Source organism: Sinocyclocheilus grahami, unplaced genomic scaffold, assembly GCF_001515645.1.
Source record: "Sinocyclocheilus grahami isolate Dianchi unplaced genomic scaffold, SAMN03320097.WGS_v1.1 scaffold11.1, whole genome shotgun sequence".
NCBI classification, from domain to species: Eukaryota; Metazoa; Chordata; class Actinopteri; order Cypriniformes; family Cyprinidae; genus Sinocyclocheilus; species Sinocyclocheilus grahami.
Window position 1 is genome coordinate 2,493,587 of NW_015505190.1, and position 17,239 is coordinate 2,510,825.

Below are 17,239 nucleotides of genomic sequence, written 5' to 3' on the forward strand. Positions count from 1 at the left end.
ATTCAACGTAACCCTTTTACATTTTCTTCACTAGATCTCTACATTCCTCACGTGCACTGTAATTATCATTGGCACTCTGTCACAAGTTCAGCATAATGTGTTTGCAGATTTAATGTTTTCATTGCAGTTTGCATTAGACCTGCTCCCACTCTCATTTTATTGAATTCATATAACTAAATGAACTGCACCTTGCCTCTTGGCAGTCCACCATTACAAATAAAAATCTCTTCTTAATTGCTTTTCTTGCTTAAAGAGGAAAACTATCAAGCTGATATAAGTGTTGAAAATTCAATACACGTTCAAATAAGCCTTACATTTAGTGTAAAAGAACGGACAAATAATGTGTTCGGGAGATGACAAACAAGTAGTGAATCTTACAAACCTTACCAATCTGTGACTGAACATAATGGGCTTAAAAACTTTGAAGTTATTAATGTAAGTAATTAATGTTAGCCGATTTTCACTTGAGGGGATTGCTGACAGTATGAAAGGTCAGATATGTGCCCCGGTGTCAACAAGTGACAAGTGGTGAAAGCTAGTGTCAAAAATAAAGAACTGATATAAATGGAAAGGCTGGATAAAAGCAAAAACTCTATGTACTGAAAAAAATTTTTACTGACCAGTGAAGTGGCAAAACTGAGACACCTCTGGAGAGGAAAGCACCAGGGAGATTGCTTTGACAAATTTTGTGAGTCAGTCTGATGTGGAAACCATATCACGGCTACCAATCCCCAAGATCTGCCATCTTCTTTAACAGTGTGAATCCACTATGAGATTTATGAGAACAGATGTGTACCTGACAAAAAGCATTACGTGTGATAACAAATTATGATATCAACAGTGAGGAGGAATATAACTTCACATAAACAGCACAACATCAGACAAATAAGATAATACGTGCCTAAAACATACAGTTTTGCTTAAAACTTTAGCTAGCTCTTGCAATACGTGAAAGATATATGGCATTTTTAAATATGAGATAAAAAATATATATATTACAATGATCCTTTTTTTAAAAGAAATTGATACTTTTATTCAGCAAGGATGCATTAAATCAGTCAAAAAGGACAGTAAAGGTGTTTATAATGTTAGAAAATATTTATTTTTCAAATAAAGGCTGAAGCTTCTGTTCATCAACCACCCTGAAAAATGTATCACAGTTTTCACAAAAACATGAAGCAACACAACCGTTTTCAATATTGATAATAATAATGTTTCTTGAGCACCAAATCAGTATGTTAGAATGAGTTGCCATCACAGCAATAAATTATATTTTAAAAATATATTAAAATAGAAAATAGTTATTTTAAATTGTAATAATATTTCACAATATTACTGTTTTTACTGTAGTTTGATCAAATAAACGCAGCCTTGGTTAGCATAAGATACCTTTTTCAAAACGTTAAAAAAATCTTACCAACCTCAAACATTTGAACAATAGTGTATATGTTTAATATAGTGTATATTTAGGCATTACATGCAACAAAATTATAACAAATCAAATGTACACTAAGTTTTCAATTACAATTTTACTAAATGATAAAGTTTACATACCCTATGTATTTACACATTGTGTGTTGCATTAATAAATGTTATTATTTGAAGGAGTCTCTCTACAGTCCAGAGTGGCAAATCTGAACCTCAACATCCTAGTCACTGTGAGGAAGAAGTGCATGCTGGGAAACCAAAGAACCTGCAGTACCTAGGAGAGTTTTGTCAATAACAGCAGGCAGCTTCATGTTGTAAATTATTTTTTCTGTAAAACATAAAAGAACATGGGATGGTACAGACCAATTACTGTTTTTATAATTTAGTATAACAAAAACAGCACAGATAAACAGAACACAGTGAAGCAGTGAACAACCAGCATATACAAAAATAGTTTATACCTAAAAAGAAAACTATTTATGCGTTTTAATAATTTTTTTCTGCCCAAGATCGAGCTTTACATCATATTAAATTTAGTTGTCAAAAGTACTATTCATTTCTATAGGTGTAAAACTTTTTCAAGTGGAAAAATAAATACTTTCGGGTAAAAATGTATAGAGAATGAAAAGACAGAGAAAAAAGAATTTAAGAAAGGAAGATTGGGAGGGGGCAAAAGAGAGTGATGGTGGATTGAGTGTGTGTTAATGCGCTGTGCTGTGGATTAGTACGGGCCGCCCGGGCAGCTGAGCAGAACCAGCCAGCCCTCACAAACCAATCAGGCCTTCATTAGGCCAGGCGGGGGGGATCGATGCTCAGCCCACATCAATTAAACAGGCCTCAAACCATGCACACTCTTCAACACACACACACACACAAAACTATCCTGCACCTGTACGCTCTGTTCTGTTCTGTTCTACTTTAGATGTGCACAAACATCATCATATATTTCAAGAGTCTTTAAAATATATATGAAAAAATTCTTAAAATCACAAGCCATTAATAAACAAAATACATTTTATATTTAATTGAAATAATAATGTCAAATTCTTTAGCCAATCAGACGTTTTCTTTTTAGCACAATATGGCATACTGCATTGTACTGATACCTCTGAATCACACAAAAACCCCACATTCACAGCACAAAGCTCTTTTTTATCCTCTCTCAGACTCTGTAACATAGTAGTTTGCACATGCACCCATCTGAAGAACACACATCAGTCATTGTGTTCTATATCATTTCTGCCCCTTGCATGTTTGTTTATTAAATATTGGGGGCAATTTAGCGTTTTATGCTACAAATAGGAATATAGTGGTTTCAGATACTTTTAACATTACTATCTTACGGTTAATTCCATTCGGCATATTTGAATGCAATCTTGGACTAGACATGGTTTTGTTTGAACATTCATTGGAATGTATTTTTCAATACAATATAAGTGTATGTGTGTGAATAAACGATAACCGAATTTTCATTTTAGGGTGAACTGTCCATTTAACAATTTTGCAGTATAGTGGTGGACTTCTGGGCCCACACAAATATGTATCTGTACAGTATATATACATGTGCTGTTACATATACATTCATACCCCCAGCTTTAAAAAGTTGGGCTTTTATGAGATCGACTCAAACACTGCTGTGATCAGCATAACAAGTAGAAGATACTGCAAAATCAACTGTTCGATTAGTGATGAACAGTGTTGGGAAGGTTACTTTGGAAATGTAATCGGTTACAGATTACAGTTACCCAATTTAAAATGTAATAATAGTGTAACTATTTCAATGTAACTGATTACATTTGATTACTTCTTGATTTCTTTTTTAAATTTCTAATGTTTTCAACTGTTCATCATTTTCAAGCATTTAAAGCAGGCAGGGTTAACCTTACAGTAGCACTCAACACTGATTACAATCAGACTTTCAAAATCCTTCATCACTTGAATTAAGATTATAATAATTGAATTTTAGAGCACGGCCACCGCAAAATCAGACTTTAGCACCTCTTTTTACTTTGAGATTGTTCTAAAGTTAAATACAGACTTGAAATCATAACAAGATATAGTTTAATAGCTATGACACTGTTTTTGAACTCAAACCTTTGCCTAGCTATGACAGGAAACATCTAACAATGCCTTGGAAAAAACAGTTAATCTTCAAAAAAATAAAGCATATAAACCCAAATAAGAAATAAAACCGTCATCGAATAAGCACGTCCTATTCTGTATCCTAAACTCCTGAAACACTGGTGTCTTATATTTTAGAGCAGTCAGTGCAATTTATGAAAGAAATCAATTAAATCTGTATGTGTGAAAAAATGATGTAACCCCTTTTATTATCGTTAACATTTTCATAAATAACATTTAATTACACATTTTTTCTCAGTAACTGTAACCGATTACAATTGCATTTATTTTGTAATTAAACTACGTAATGTTACATGTAACTAGTTACTTCCCAACACTGCTAATGAATACTATTTAAATGTGTGAATAATACGTTCAGTTTGTACAGCTTTTTTAGATATTTTTAATAAATTAAATAAAGCCTAAAAACGAACCAAACTCTAACAAGTTAGTTTTATTCTCTTAATCTGATCGGTAAAGTTAATAGAGTTTAGATCTGACTACGTGAGTGGAGCAAGAGCAAAGTTTGCCCAGGATCACTCAAAAAGTGGTTTTCTCTCACAAGTGGAGAAATGGAAATCCAGCAGTGGAACTGGAGTAGGCTGATTATGAAAGAAGGTGACTAGAAATGTGTCACACCGCTCCACTCATGGGGTACATCAGGGTTCCTCAAATCTTGCCCTGGAGTGCCAATGGCCTGCAGCGTTTACCTCAAACCCTAATCAAAAACACCTGAAAAAGTTAGTCAGAAATATACATTTACACACAAACTGACCACCAAACCCAACTTTCAGACGCCATCTTTATTTTTTAGCTCAACCGTCACGGAATGGAACGCACAGGATTGTGGGATATCAAAGGCAGCGAAGGATACATCTATGCTGCCTTCAAAATTCGATCAGAAGAAGGTACCTCCGGAGACAGGGAGTAAAGCGGAATTTGGATTCGGACATGCCTTGATGCCTTCCTGTCTTGGAATGGCACTGGTCCTCCAGGACGGGATTTGAGAAACCCTGGGCTTTGCTACTGACCAGATTTTGTAACTTTGGCTTCATTTAAAAATATTTTTGTTTGCAAAAAAAGAACTACACCAACTAACACTTTTTTGCTTATATGTGGACATTAAGTTACTTAAATTAACAGCTTCTTTTTCGAGCTGCTGTATAAAAGCAGTATCACTTTCACAATAACGCTACAGAAGGCCTCTTGAATATCAGCACAGAGCAGTACAGCCGAGTCACATCTGTGCTGATATTGAGTCTTGCACATGTGATAAAGTGTAAAAAAAAATACGAATCTAAATTAAAATGTTTGCTGCTGTCAGAAATAATGAGTTGTCTTCGACTGAGCCATACACGTGTTGATACTACGTACAGAATGTCCTCTAGTGTCGTCGTCTCTGGTCTGTTAAAGGGCGATTACAGCGCCTTAAGATACAGTATATGGAACATGAGCATGAGTAAGAGACGAGAACAGAACCTGTTGAAAAAACATCTATACGCGCGCGTTCAGCCTCATACAAACGCGCGCGCAACATCGATAACACCCAATTACATCCACGCTCGCACACAGAAAGTCTTGAACACACAATTACACGCGCTACGGACAACCTTTTATTAACACTCAATTACACACGCGCATAAATCACCAACGAAGCGCGCACGGGTCGTTAGCCTTCACGCGCTCAAAACCTAGAGAAAGACGGTGTGTGAGTGTGAGGGAGGAAGAGAGAGAGAGAGAGAGAGGGAGAGAGCAAGGCTCAAAATAAACGTGTCTGTGTTAGACGATTACCGGGCCGCGCTTCCTGCCCCGCCATATCACCTGCGTTCACTAGCATTGACACGTCAGTCTGCGGCGGCTAACGCGTTGTGACAGCGCTTAGATTATAATATCTGGCCCGTATTACTGGGCATTAGCGCTATTACGGCACCCCGCCCTCGCTTAGCCCGCTCAGGTGGACCATTTTGGAAATGGAGAAAAAGAAATGAGGAAACCGATAAAAATGCATGGAGAAAAGCGAGACGGGGGGAAAACAAGGGGCACTCATTAAGTTAACCCACAACCGAGAACTAGACTAAAATATCTGCAACATGCCAACAGTTGCAGTCTAAATAAACCATTTCTGCCGTGAGTGGCAAACTCTCCCTAAAAGAGGCATTGTTAGTTTCAGAGAGGCCTGCAAAGCAGTAACACATCCTGGTCCTATTAGATAGATGATTAAGCTTTAGTGGAAAGCGATCAGCAAGTTCTATTAGGAGTAAAACCGTTTATCTAAATGAATTTATGTATTTTTTTTAAAGGATGTGCGTAATTATACAGACTTGGGTGCCATGTTCTTAATATCTTCGTTTGGCTCAGAAATGATGAAGAGTAGCCTATGAATCAACCCCGAGAAGATGATTTACGGTTTGTACAGCGACATGCTTGACTCGCTATTGCTTTTCAAAACCCTCATTTATTACACAAAGAATACGCTTATATATCTAGGTCTTGTTGTTTTAATTAGGGAAATTAATAAGTAAGAATAAATTAATATTGCCTTGTCTAGGCCCAGCAACTTCAATACCGGGGCATTTCTGGGCGAGGATACATTTGCGCAGCGCAATTAACGCTTAATAAGTAAGTGATTAATTATGATTAGCACGCGGATTCGTGGTAATGGCCTCTCGGTGAGCTCACAATAAGGCTCGATGTGTTAATTCGCCCACGAGCCCGTATATTCATCTCTGTCTGCGGGTGTGATCATCTGAACCCCAATCTACATATCCAAACGTGAGTGAGTGGGTTCACTTACATCTCCATTTGTGCTGGAGGCCTATTTGTTCTGCTCACTGTGGATGGTTGTTCCCTTTGTCTATTCATCAGCAGTCCATTAGTGGCGCGCCGTTTGAACGGCTTGGTGCACACAGACGTCATATGATTAAAGAAGAATTCATTTCCCCCCCCCAGATGTCTTTATTTGCACTGTGGGAAGGGGTGGGAGTGTTAGATGTCTTCTTTGTCACCCCAGCAGGGTAATATAGTGTGGATTGAGGCGTCCATCAATCGAGGAACTGTGATATCCACAATCGAAAGCTTGTGCCATGGGGCACTAGGGTTCCACGGGTGCCAGTTGTCTCCAAGGCAATCTTGACAGACTCTTGACAGGTGAAATGATGGCATCATGACCATCTCCTTTGGCGAAATGTGAAGGCTACGTTCGAGGCCAAACTTCAGATGAGGTACCGAAACTCAAAACCGCTCAGGTCTGGTAGAGTGACCATTTGACCAGAACACTGGCAACATCTTGAAGATGACTATAGTTACTTTTGTGACAATTCATACAAAGAGGCTGGGCATTTTTCCCCCTTTCTCTCTCTCTCTCACTCACAATGTTCATTGCCCAGAAAAATAATTTCTTGGTCATTTCAACCCTTTTGTGAGCGGCAATCAATTTCTCTTCTTTTCACGATGGTTTGAGAGTGAGAGTGAGTTCACAGAAGTTTGACCTTCTCTAAAAGATCTATCAATTCATCCATCCTGCAATCTGTCTATTTATGTTGTGATCGCTCTGCTTTTTCGTGTTCGTTGATGTGAGAGCATCCATAGGCTCATCTGGTCATCAATCCGTCATCTTGTGTGGCATTCTGCAATTATCCAGTAACAATATAAGAAAAAAAAAGATCAGGTGATGGCGGAAAGGAAAAAAAGGCAGTTATTTGGCCAAATGCATAGCCTAAGGAAATATGGATTTATACACTGTATATAAAAGTCACATATAGACTCCTCACAAGGGTTAAAGGAAAAAGATCCTACCTGGATTCCAGATTTACTTTAGTGTCTGGATTATTGCCCTTGATTTTTTCAGTCCAATCAGAGCGCTGTGAATATATGTAAAATATATTTATATAAAATGCATATATTTATACATTATATATACTGTATAAATACACATATATGTAATCATTCAGTATTTAAAATATAAATACTACACACTACTACTCTGCAAATGGCTTAATTTTACTCATCAAAAATAGTTTTAAGACAAAGCGTCAATTTATGAAATAGCTACTCCAGTGACATTTTTTTCATGCACAAGGAGTCCAACTACAGACAGTATGGTCGACACACAGATCTGATCTCACCATCATTCAGCCTGTCTGGAGTTACACAAAGAGACACTAAACTGTGACTAAACATCTTCAAGATGCTTGAGGAAATACACAGAAACCCTGCTCTATAAAGTGTGCAAAAATTGACCTGGGAAAAAATATGTTTTAAAGGCAGAGGATACCACAAATGGATAAAATATATGAATAATATTGTTTTTGAAAACATCCTATTACAACTATTTTGTTTGTAACTCTATTTAATTGCATTTTGACATCTAAAGAGGCCCATCAGAATGCAGTCACCTCATTTCACAGATTTAAATGTTATGACAAAACTAGAAGGGGTGGCAACTTTCATGTTACATGGACTACAAAGTAATAAAGATCAGATCTTCCAAGTTTTCACTCTGTCTCACAATTTCTTTCTTTCTTCTGACTATAACAACAGACCCTTATCAATCCCTATTCTTTTCCTTCATTTTCACTACCATCTTTCACGTCTTTCACCGTCCCTTCATTCTCATTGCTTGTTCCTGTCCGGCCGCTTTCCCCTTCACTTATTCCCTGTCCCTTCCTGCAACACACACACACACGCACTGTCCCTTCCAATCTCCCTCTTCCTCTCGCTCTCGCTCTCCCTCACTCACAGGACGATATTATATATTCCAGTCTGTTCTTTGCATGATTTGGGGAGTAGATGAAGCCATATCCCGCTCTCCTCCTCGACCTCTCCCTCCCTCCCGCTTCTCGCCTTGTTGTTTAATGTTTCAATTTGGAGGAAGCAAACATTCAATCAGACAGATTAACTGTTTAATGCATGTCATCAGTCAAACTGTCTACAAGAGGGGGACCCTGTGCCTCTCCCCCCCATCCACACACACACACACATACACCCCAACACCCGCACGCTGATGCTCTGCCCTTCTCACTCCCAGGATTTCTGTGACCCATGCAGACACGGTCTACTCTAATATAAATACACACATTCAGCGAGACATGCATGGCTCTTTCTCAGCTATTCTCAGATATATATATAAATTCAGATTCATACATAAAAGAACTAGAGTGAAAAAAGCATGGGAGTCTGGTTTATGCATGTGACAATGTGGAAGCATAATTAGAAATGTATAAAATCACTCACAATCAGGTTTACTGAGACACTGACTGCAATTTATGCATATTAATTGCGCATATTTTTTTGTCAGATGTATAGACCAAAACAACAACAGTCGTTTGCGAATACAAACATATTTTTAACAGTCTGTCTCTCCTGCTCTCACAGAGACGCAGAGAGCCGGGCCAGTGGATAGGGAAATCAAAGTGACAGGGAGGGAGAAAGAGGAGGGAGGGAGAGATTAAAGGAAATGAAAAGAGTAAAAAGGAAAGAGGAAGAGAAGGAATGAGAAGTAGCGCGTGGAGAAGGTGGAGTGGACTGTAAAACAGGCGCAGAATAGAGCTGTGCACCGTATTACAGACTCGCAGAGACGCATGCACACAGAGAGCCGGGCCAGTGGATAGGGAAATCAAAGTGACAGGGAGGGAGAAAGAGGAGGGAGGGAGAGATTAAAGGAAATGAAAAGAGTAAAAAGGAAAGAGGAAGAGAAGGAATGAGAAGTAGCGCGTGGAGAAGGTGGAGTGGACTGTAAAACAGGCGCAGAAGGAGCTGTGCGCCATAGAAGTGACAAGTATAGGCACGCATTGCAAAGGTCACTATAAATATGCCAATGAATTTACATTATTATTATAAAACCTTGGTGAATAATCTTAAACCCAGATATGTGACTTTTCTTCACTTTTTTGTATAACTCACCATTTAAAAAAAGATGACACTAAATATAATAAAATGACCTCATAAATCCCTCTCTCTCTTCATTCTCATCCAGCATGTGTCTCTTTCCCCCCACTCTCACTGTGTCTGCTTGATGACCACAGCTCTCAGGGTGTCTAAACCAGGTAAGTATTGACAGCCAGCTCAAGTGACTCGCAGTCCAACAGTCAATATGCAGACAGAGACGGGGTCCAAAGGTCAATGACAAAAGGAGAACAAGAAGAGGCAGAGAGACACAGCGAGAAAAGACATTCAGCGTTTGGTGCGATTACTGTTATTTCATACTAAACAATTGCCTCAAATGCGAATGCTAGATTGAGGTGAGATTATGATGCTAAAGAGGAAAATGGCTGTTGAGGGTCAGAGGCCAGCGGCCTTTCTTGATCATCACATGCTTTTACAACATTTTTGGGGGATTCTAGAAAATGCACCAAATTAGGGTTTTTAGGGTTCAAATTACATAAAAATACAATATATAAATGCACTGAATTCATGTTATAATATACATATAAAGTAATACCCCTATGAAGCAATTTATGCCAAATCACTTCTAAATATATTATATGCAACATTTCATGCATATGTGTGTATATTATATATAGATGTATTATTATACTATATTTAAAGTGATTTAACATGAATTACTTTATGAAGTAACTATATACGCAATATAATAAATTAATTTTCAAGTGTGTGTGTGTGTGTATACATATATATAAAATAGTATGTATAATATAGTCACTTCATATATAAACGTAATTATGCTAAAATCACTTCTAAAAATATAATATGCAATATATTAAGTGAAGTTTCAAGAACACTAAAATACTACAAAATAAAATACTAATAGATGCCAACACTAAAATAAAATAGATACTAATACATACGAAGTATATTACTCTTTCAGACATACAGTACAACAACTAATAGAGACAAGTTACCTAGATAGTGTGCTTAGAGGAGACACATACACTCTGTATTGACACTGAGGGAGTGTCAGGGTGTATTGAATGAAAGGAGTAAATGAACACCCCACCCCACCGTCTTTCTCTCTCTCTGTCCATCTCTCCCACTCCCTCTCTATCGGCTATCAGTCTCTTTTCCTCTAATCATTTCCTTCCTTCTGGCCTTCTTTTCTTTCTAATGCAATTACCTTTCATTCATCTCTTCCTTCTCCCTCACTCTCTCTCTCATTCTCAGTCACTTCATCCCCCTCCTTATAATCTGGCTCTCTGTTTTGTATTACTTCACCCTATGGGGTATTGGTTTCCTTTACTTACTCTGCAGTGATTCTCTCTGATTCACTTCTCGTTTTGTGACGGGCAACGCAGAAGTTCCGCTGTGTGTGAACATCTTTGTCTCCCTCCAGATCGCTTTTCACACTTTACTCCACTTCATCTCCACCTACACCTTGAAGACACAAATAACCGAGATGCTCAATAATCAATTATACTGACGTATTGAGTTATTCTATTGCATACAAGTCTTTTCAGGAGTATGCTTAAGAGAACATGATCAGTGAAACAGACAGACAGACAGATAGATAGCCATGGCACTGGTATTAGTTGCTCATAAAAGTTTTAAACAACAACTTGAGGAGTGCATCTGTATGACAAATGATAGATCTATCTATCTACATTATTTCTTCCTGTCAAACTTACACTGATTGATTAAAATGCATTCACTTCTCTTTAGACATATTTAAAACCTTGTTTGACTTTATAATGTATAGTCAGTTAGCATTAATGCATGCAGTGATGTAGCATAAATGACTTTCACTGGCTATTAAAGGTGTGTAAAACGTCCAGGATAAATAGCGCAAAGGAATGCTAGGAAATACGGTGGACTTTGTTTCAGAGAGTGATGATAAGAAAAAGTGTCGTGTTAAGATACGGAATTGCAAAAGGAAGGATCAGGGCACTTTGCCAGGAAAGAAAAAGGGAACAGGAAAATAACATGTATTTTCTTACCTTCTGTTCGCTCTCAAGGAAAGTGGGAGCGAGAATGAAAATAAATAAAGTGGTGCACATTCACAGTAACGACCTTACTGGCTGACAAACACCTTTCCCCCTCAAAATTTGTTAATTCAGCTTCCTGCCCCGTGCGCATAGCTCTGCCAGAAACAGATGGCTGCCGGAATTGTCCTCAAGCGAAGTTCTAAAAGTGTTTGCCAAGAACGTCGCTGATGAGCGACGAGGGCGTCTAGTAGCACGCTATGAATTTTTTTATATAAACAAAACGCGAAAAACAAAGACGCGTGCGTATCAAACATGCCTAAAATGGCACAAAAAAAGATATTGAAAAATAAAGTTAGACGCTTAGTATAGGCGAGAGGAGTGCGCTGTCCATGGTGCTTAAATCACCGCGCGTTTATCAGATTAACGTGCATATTCGAATTATTGACGAATTTTGACAGAGTCTAGTAGCACGCTATGAATTTTTTTATATAAACAAAACGCGAAAAACAAAGACGCGTGCGTATCAAACATGCCTAAAATGGCACAAAAAAAAGATATTGAAAAATAAAGTTAGACGCTTAGTATAGGCGAGAGGAGTGCGCTGTCCATGGTGCTTAAATCACCGCGCGTTTATCAGATTAACGTGCATATTCGAATTATTGACGAATTTTGACAGATTTTTAAATAAATGTGTCTAATGTCAAAGGTCAGTATTTGATGTGGGAAATGATACACGGGGAGGAGGGGCAGTGTATGGCCCGGACACATCTCTCGAGTGAACAACAGAAATATTTGAGGCCTCATTTAGCACTCAGCTTCAGGAGCATCCATTTCAACTAGCCTGTTGTAATCTCCAGCACTTCGCGTTCTGTGCTCTGCTTGTTCTACCATGATGCCAACACTCGATATTTGATCTGGACTCGGCAACCCTGACTATCCCGCCCTTTGGTAAAAAAAAAAAAAAAAGCACGAGTGGCCTCATGTGAGTGACCCTGTATGACCTTGACCACCTACACTGCGGCCTTGGGTTTGGACGACCATGCCCCGGACACAGCGCCTTCCCGCCAGGAGTCTCTGGATCGTTTCATCAAACGCTGTCCAACAGCGCGCGCTAACTAACGGACCTCCCACTCCCAAAAGAAAAGCGCGAAAACATCAATAGGATGCAACGATCATTTACAAACACTGCCAATCAGAATTCATTGAGCAAGAACTTCATATTCAACACAGATATTAGGGAAGCATTCACATGAAATGGAGATGAAGGAAGACCCATGTCGATGTGCGGACGGACAGATAAATGGATGAGTGGATTCGTCTGCATGGGTGAATAGATAATTGGATAATATAAAGTTTGCATTCTAAAAGAAAGCGATTGCTGAGAAGCGGCCACGCTTGCTGTCACTCAGTCATTAATAACTGCAGGCAAATTAAGCTGCTCTTAATTGAGATACTGGGCGTGCATAATTATTTTTGCATACATTGAATAAAATTATGGTATATGAGTAACAATGATATATAATTAGTATAAAGGAGCTGAAACGCCTTGTCCTGATTCACAAATAGCCTACACCGGTAAGTCGAGGCGATTCAGAGGGTATTGGCTTACTTGAACCTCTAAAAGTTTTGTGTGTAGGCTAACAACATTTAGCTGGGGTTTCAAAAATGTCAGTGATTACAAAAGTTAAAAATTAAAAGTTACCTGGCGGTAAATAGATCGCGAACAGGCATACGGTAGGTTTTTTGGGTCATCACCACCATTTTTTGGGTCATTAAAAATTAACAATGCCATTTTTTAAAATCAGATTTACTAACCACAAGATGACGTTAAGAAGATGAACCAACTTTCAGGGCGCCAAAACTCGAGTTGCTCGAGATGATTCTCAACAGATTGCACTCCATTTTTAAAAGCTGGTTCCCCTGAAATCATTGTATAATTCTCACATTGTGGATACACAAAAACAACACAACACTGGGAGACCGCCACTGCTTCACCCCCTCTCCTCCCGTACACCTCTCTTCACTCTCTCCACTGGAGAAACGGCAAGGAACCGCGACGCGAAGGGCCGCACATAGCTGATCAATATTCGATTTAGTTGCTAATTTAGGGCCTTTCTATAGCTGTCATCCCGTGATGTATGAGTCCTAACCCGAGGTCGCCGTGGAAAAGGAGGAGGAAAAAAGAAAAAAATATCAAACACCAGTCAACTTTTCACTTAACAATAGACCGACTTGAATATTATTTATGGCCGAAAGCGCCACTTTATGGGTGAATTGCTCCTACTCACCTTTATGTTGTTCCAAACCTGTATATCTTTCTTCTGTGGAACACTTTTACAGTGAAGCACACCTAAAGTTCCTTTAAAACAATCGCCGCTTTGTGAATCAGTTAAAAAAGTATGACTATTTCTATGCTCAAAGGTGGGATACTAGAGATGTATAGTTTATAGAATACAGTGATGATTACCAAGGTTGACTGACCTCTGAGTCCCATCTGCTTCACTGACGGGTGACTGACAGCCAGTCAAAGAGGGAAAAAAACACAAGTGTTAGGAGTTATGTGAAACAGAAGAAAGACAATGGAAAGCAGAGCACACAAGTTGTTAGTGTGATACTACTGTCAGACAAAAAGGGAATCTCCACTGAAGGGAAATATGTAAACACTCATAACAGCTTCTAAATCAGACGAGAATGTGGACGAGAAACCAAATGGCTAACAGGTCCCTCCAGACAAATCTGAACGTCCTCAGTGCTGCTCCCTCCCTGATTTCCTCCTAACCTCTCCTTCCCCTCATCTCCCAGTTCTCCACAAACATCGTCCCCCTAAACTAGCTGGGCTCTGGGGACTTCTGAGGGAAGACGGGAGCCACGGAAAGCAGGTGAGAGAGTGAGTGCTTGCATGAGGGAGAGGAGAGGGGATAAGGAGATTGAAGCGTTTCTAATTTGAATAAACCCTTCGGCAGACTAAAACTGGCAGCCGGCTTCCCCTCTGTGCACAGGAAAAGAAAGCAAAGTAAAGAAAAAGGAAAGGAGGCAGGGCAGGAGGAAAGCAGAGATAGATGGGGGGATATAGAGATGTCTCCACATGCATTTGGCTCTGGAGTAGAGAGTTGTGGCTGAAAGGGTGGAATGAGAAAGAGATGTTGGAAAACAACAGAGCTAGATGAGGTAAAGAGATTGGATCAAAACAAAATAAATAAAACATTGAGATGGGACTTATAGGACTAAAACGGTGGGGGAGACAAAAACTGAAACCAACCATGTGATTTTAAAAATGACCGGACCCAAGCTTTTCCCTCTTGGTCAAAAGTCTCCAACACTACTTCAGCTCTCCTCTATCAGCCTCTCTCTTTCTCTCACACAATTGCTCTCTTGAAAATAAAGGTTCCTGTTAGATATAAAAAGTGTTTTACAGCGCAATGTCAAGAGAACCTATTTAAGTTCCTCAAAAAACTTTTCTCTTCAGTTCTTTATCCAGCTATATGTGCCGATGCTTTATATAATCCAGAAGGCTGATCTGAAGACTCAAGAACCTTATCATGAAAAACTAACTCAAGAACCCTTTACAGAAAAAATGATTCATTGCTGAACCTGACTATAAAAGAACATTCATAGTATACAAAATAATTATATTCAAAGCAATAATTCATAATCACGTTATGGTAGGAATTTTGAGAGACTTGTGTCTTGGTTTAAGTTTGTGTTTACTTTTTATGATAGTCTGTCAAAAAGGTTACATAGCGAGAAAGGTATAGATTGTAAAAATGTCCATTTCAGCTTTTAGACTGAATTCCGGATTTTGACCCACGCCATTGTAAAAATATGAGAAATAGCCTACACCGCACACTCGCGCAGATGATTACACGATTTTGATCACGCGTTTCTGTTTAGGTATACTAGTAGGTCTGACAAAAAAGGAGGAGATAAGAAGGGAGAAGGTCTCTCTAACACCTACACACAGCGTAAGAGAGAGCGACAGCGAGAGAGGGAGAGAGAGAGAGAGAGAGAGAGAGAGAGCGAGAGAAACACACAAGAACTGGCTCCGGCTTCAGCGGCGCTGAAGTGAAGCGGCGACGCTGGGAGAACCATAAATCTTCATATAGAGGCTGTTTTGATTAATGCAGCCGAGTCGAGCTAGGGGGCTGGACCTATCCCATTACGCCCTAATGGAAGATGGAGCGCCGCTGTCTCCACCACTAGGCCCCTGTCATTTGTTCCACTTTGCAGTCCATTTGGCCGAGAGACTACAAGCCACTCCATCAAAAATATTTTCAGAGTTAATTTCCGCCCGCTTAATTCGCCTTGATTCGGATTGCGTATCGAATGGCAGGATCGATTTTCGCCTGGCGTCTAAATTAAATAAAAGAGGGGGGTATACTTTAAGACCGCGCTTTCTTTCTTTTCTCTTTTCCATTCCTTCTCTCCCCCTTTTCCAGCTATCCCTCACTTTAAGTCCATCTCATTCTTTTTCCCTTGTTGCATCTCATTTCCCTCTCTCCTTTGGCTGTTATAGATATTATAGGCTAGGGGGTGGGGCATGACGGTGTATTACACATAATCCGAGATCGAGGGAAAGACAAATGGAATGGGGTGATAGATATATAGATCTTTCCAGAAACTGTAAACGGGCATATCAAACAGGACAAAACGAAAAAAAAAAAAACTTTTAAATGTAAACACTTTCACAATACTCCCAAGTGTGCCTGGTTGACTTTTTAAAAGAAAGTTTAAAAAGTAAAAAGGAAAGTTTGGGTTATGCAAATTTACATTTTAATTAAAATAATAAAAGACGCAAACAATGAGATTTGGGTTTCTTAACGTTCCATCTGATTACGCAATCTATTCACGGTGTACAGTTGCCATGGTTACCGCCTAAATCAACCGCGATTACAGTTAGCCTACCGTTTTTTTAGCGAAGTACCGTTCGATGAAAAATTCTATTTGATTAAAACCTTGTTTGAACATGTTGTATTTTAAAAGAATATTTACTTTAAAAGTACATATTCTTTCCATTAAAAGTAACTAAATTATTGTTAGAAATTTACATAAAGCACGTTAGTCATTTCCGTGAACCATAATTATTCATTATTAGATCAAACAGATAAAAGAGAAAAAAAACACACGTATTGTACGTATTTTGGAGACGTGAGAAAATAATAAAGAAAAAGTAGCCAAAAGAAATGGAGAGAAGGGTAAAGAGCGCCGTGACAAATTGGTCGAGTGTGTCGCGAAAACCCTTTTAGATTTAAAGCCGCATGTAGCCCATCGTCATATCTTTCCAGAGTAATTTATTTTCCCATTTCTCTCTTCCTCAGCCCCTCTCTGTGAATTTATCTGTTGGCCCCCGCGCGTGCTCCAGTCACGTGCAATTGAAGAGGGAGGGGAAAGTCAATAAAAGTCTCCAGCGACAACTGTTTCCCCCCTTTGGGCTTTAGCACTTCTCGTACTCTTTCTTTTCCTCTTTTGTTTCTATTTGTTTATCTCCAGAACACGTTAGTCATTTCCGTGAACCATAATTATTCATTATTAGATTAAACACATAAAAGAGAAAAAAACACACGTATTGTACGTATTTTGGAGACGTGAGAAAATAATAAAGAAAAAGTAGCCAAAAGAAATGGAGAGAAGGGTAAAGAGCGCCGTGACAAATTGGTCGAGTGTGTCGCGAAAACCCTTTTAGATTTAAAGCCGCATGTAGCCCATCGTCATATCTTTCCAGAGTAATTTATTTTCCCATTTCTCTCTTCCTCAGCCCCTCTCTGTGAATTTATCTGTTGGCCCCCGCGCGTGCTCCAGTCACGTGCAATTGAAGA

General features: G+C 39.0%; 1 protein-coding gene across 3 annotated transcripts in view; it reads right to left on the reverse strand.

The window, feature by feature from the left end:
* Positions 1 to 1,507: 1,507 nt before the first annotated feature.
* The window catches only part of LOC107595808 (zinc finger protein 883-like), a 28,968-nt gene continuing 13,236 nt past the window's right edge, over positions 1,508 to 17,239 (reverse strand). Inside the window, exons 1-4 of one of the 3 annotated variants that reach the window (XR_001610303.1) lie at positions 9,551 to 10,157; positions 7,345 to 7,409; positions 6,344 to 7,175; positions 1,508 to 1,756 (exon numbers count right to left, since the gene is read on the reverse strand). The gene's annotated coding sequence lies outside the window, so the exon portion shown is untranslated. Of the gene's footprint in view, positions 1,757 to 6,343; positions 7,176 to 7,344; positions 7,410 to 9,488; positions 10,158 to 10,748; positions 10,879 to 17,239 lie in introns of those variants that run through there. The other 2 variants (XR_001610304.1, XR_001610305.1) reach the window with 2 other exon arrangements.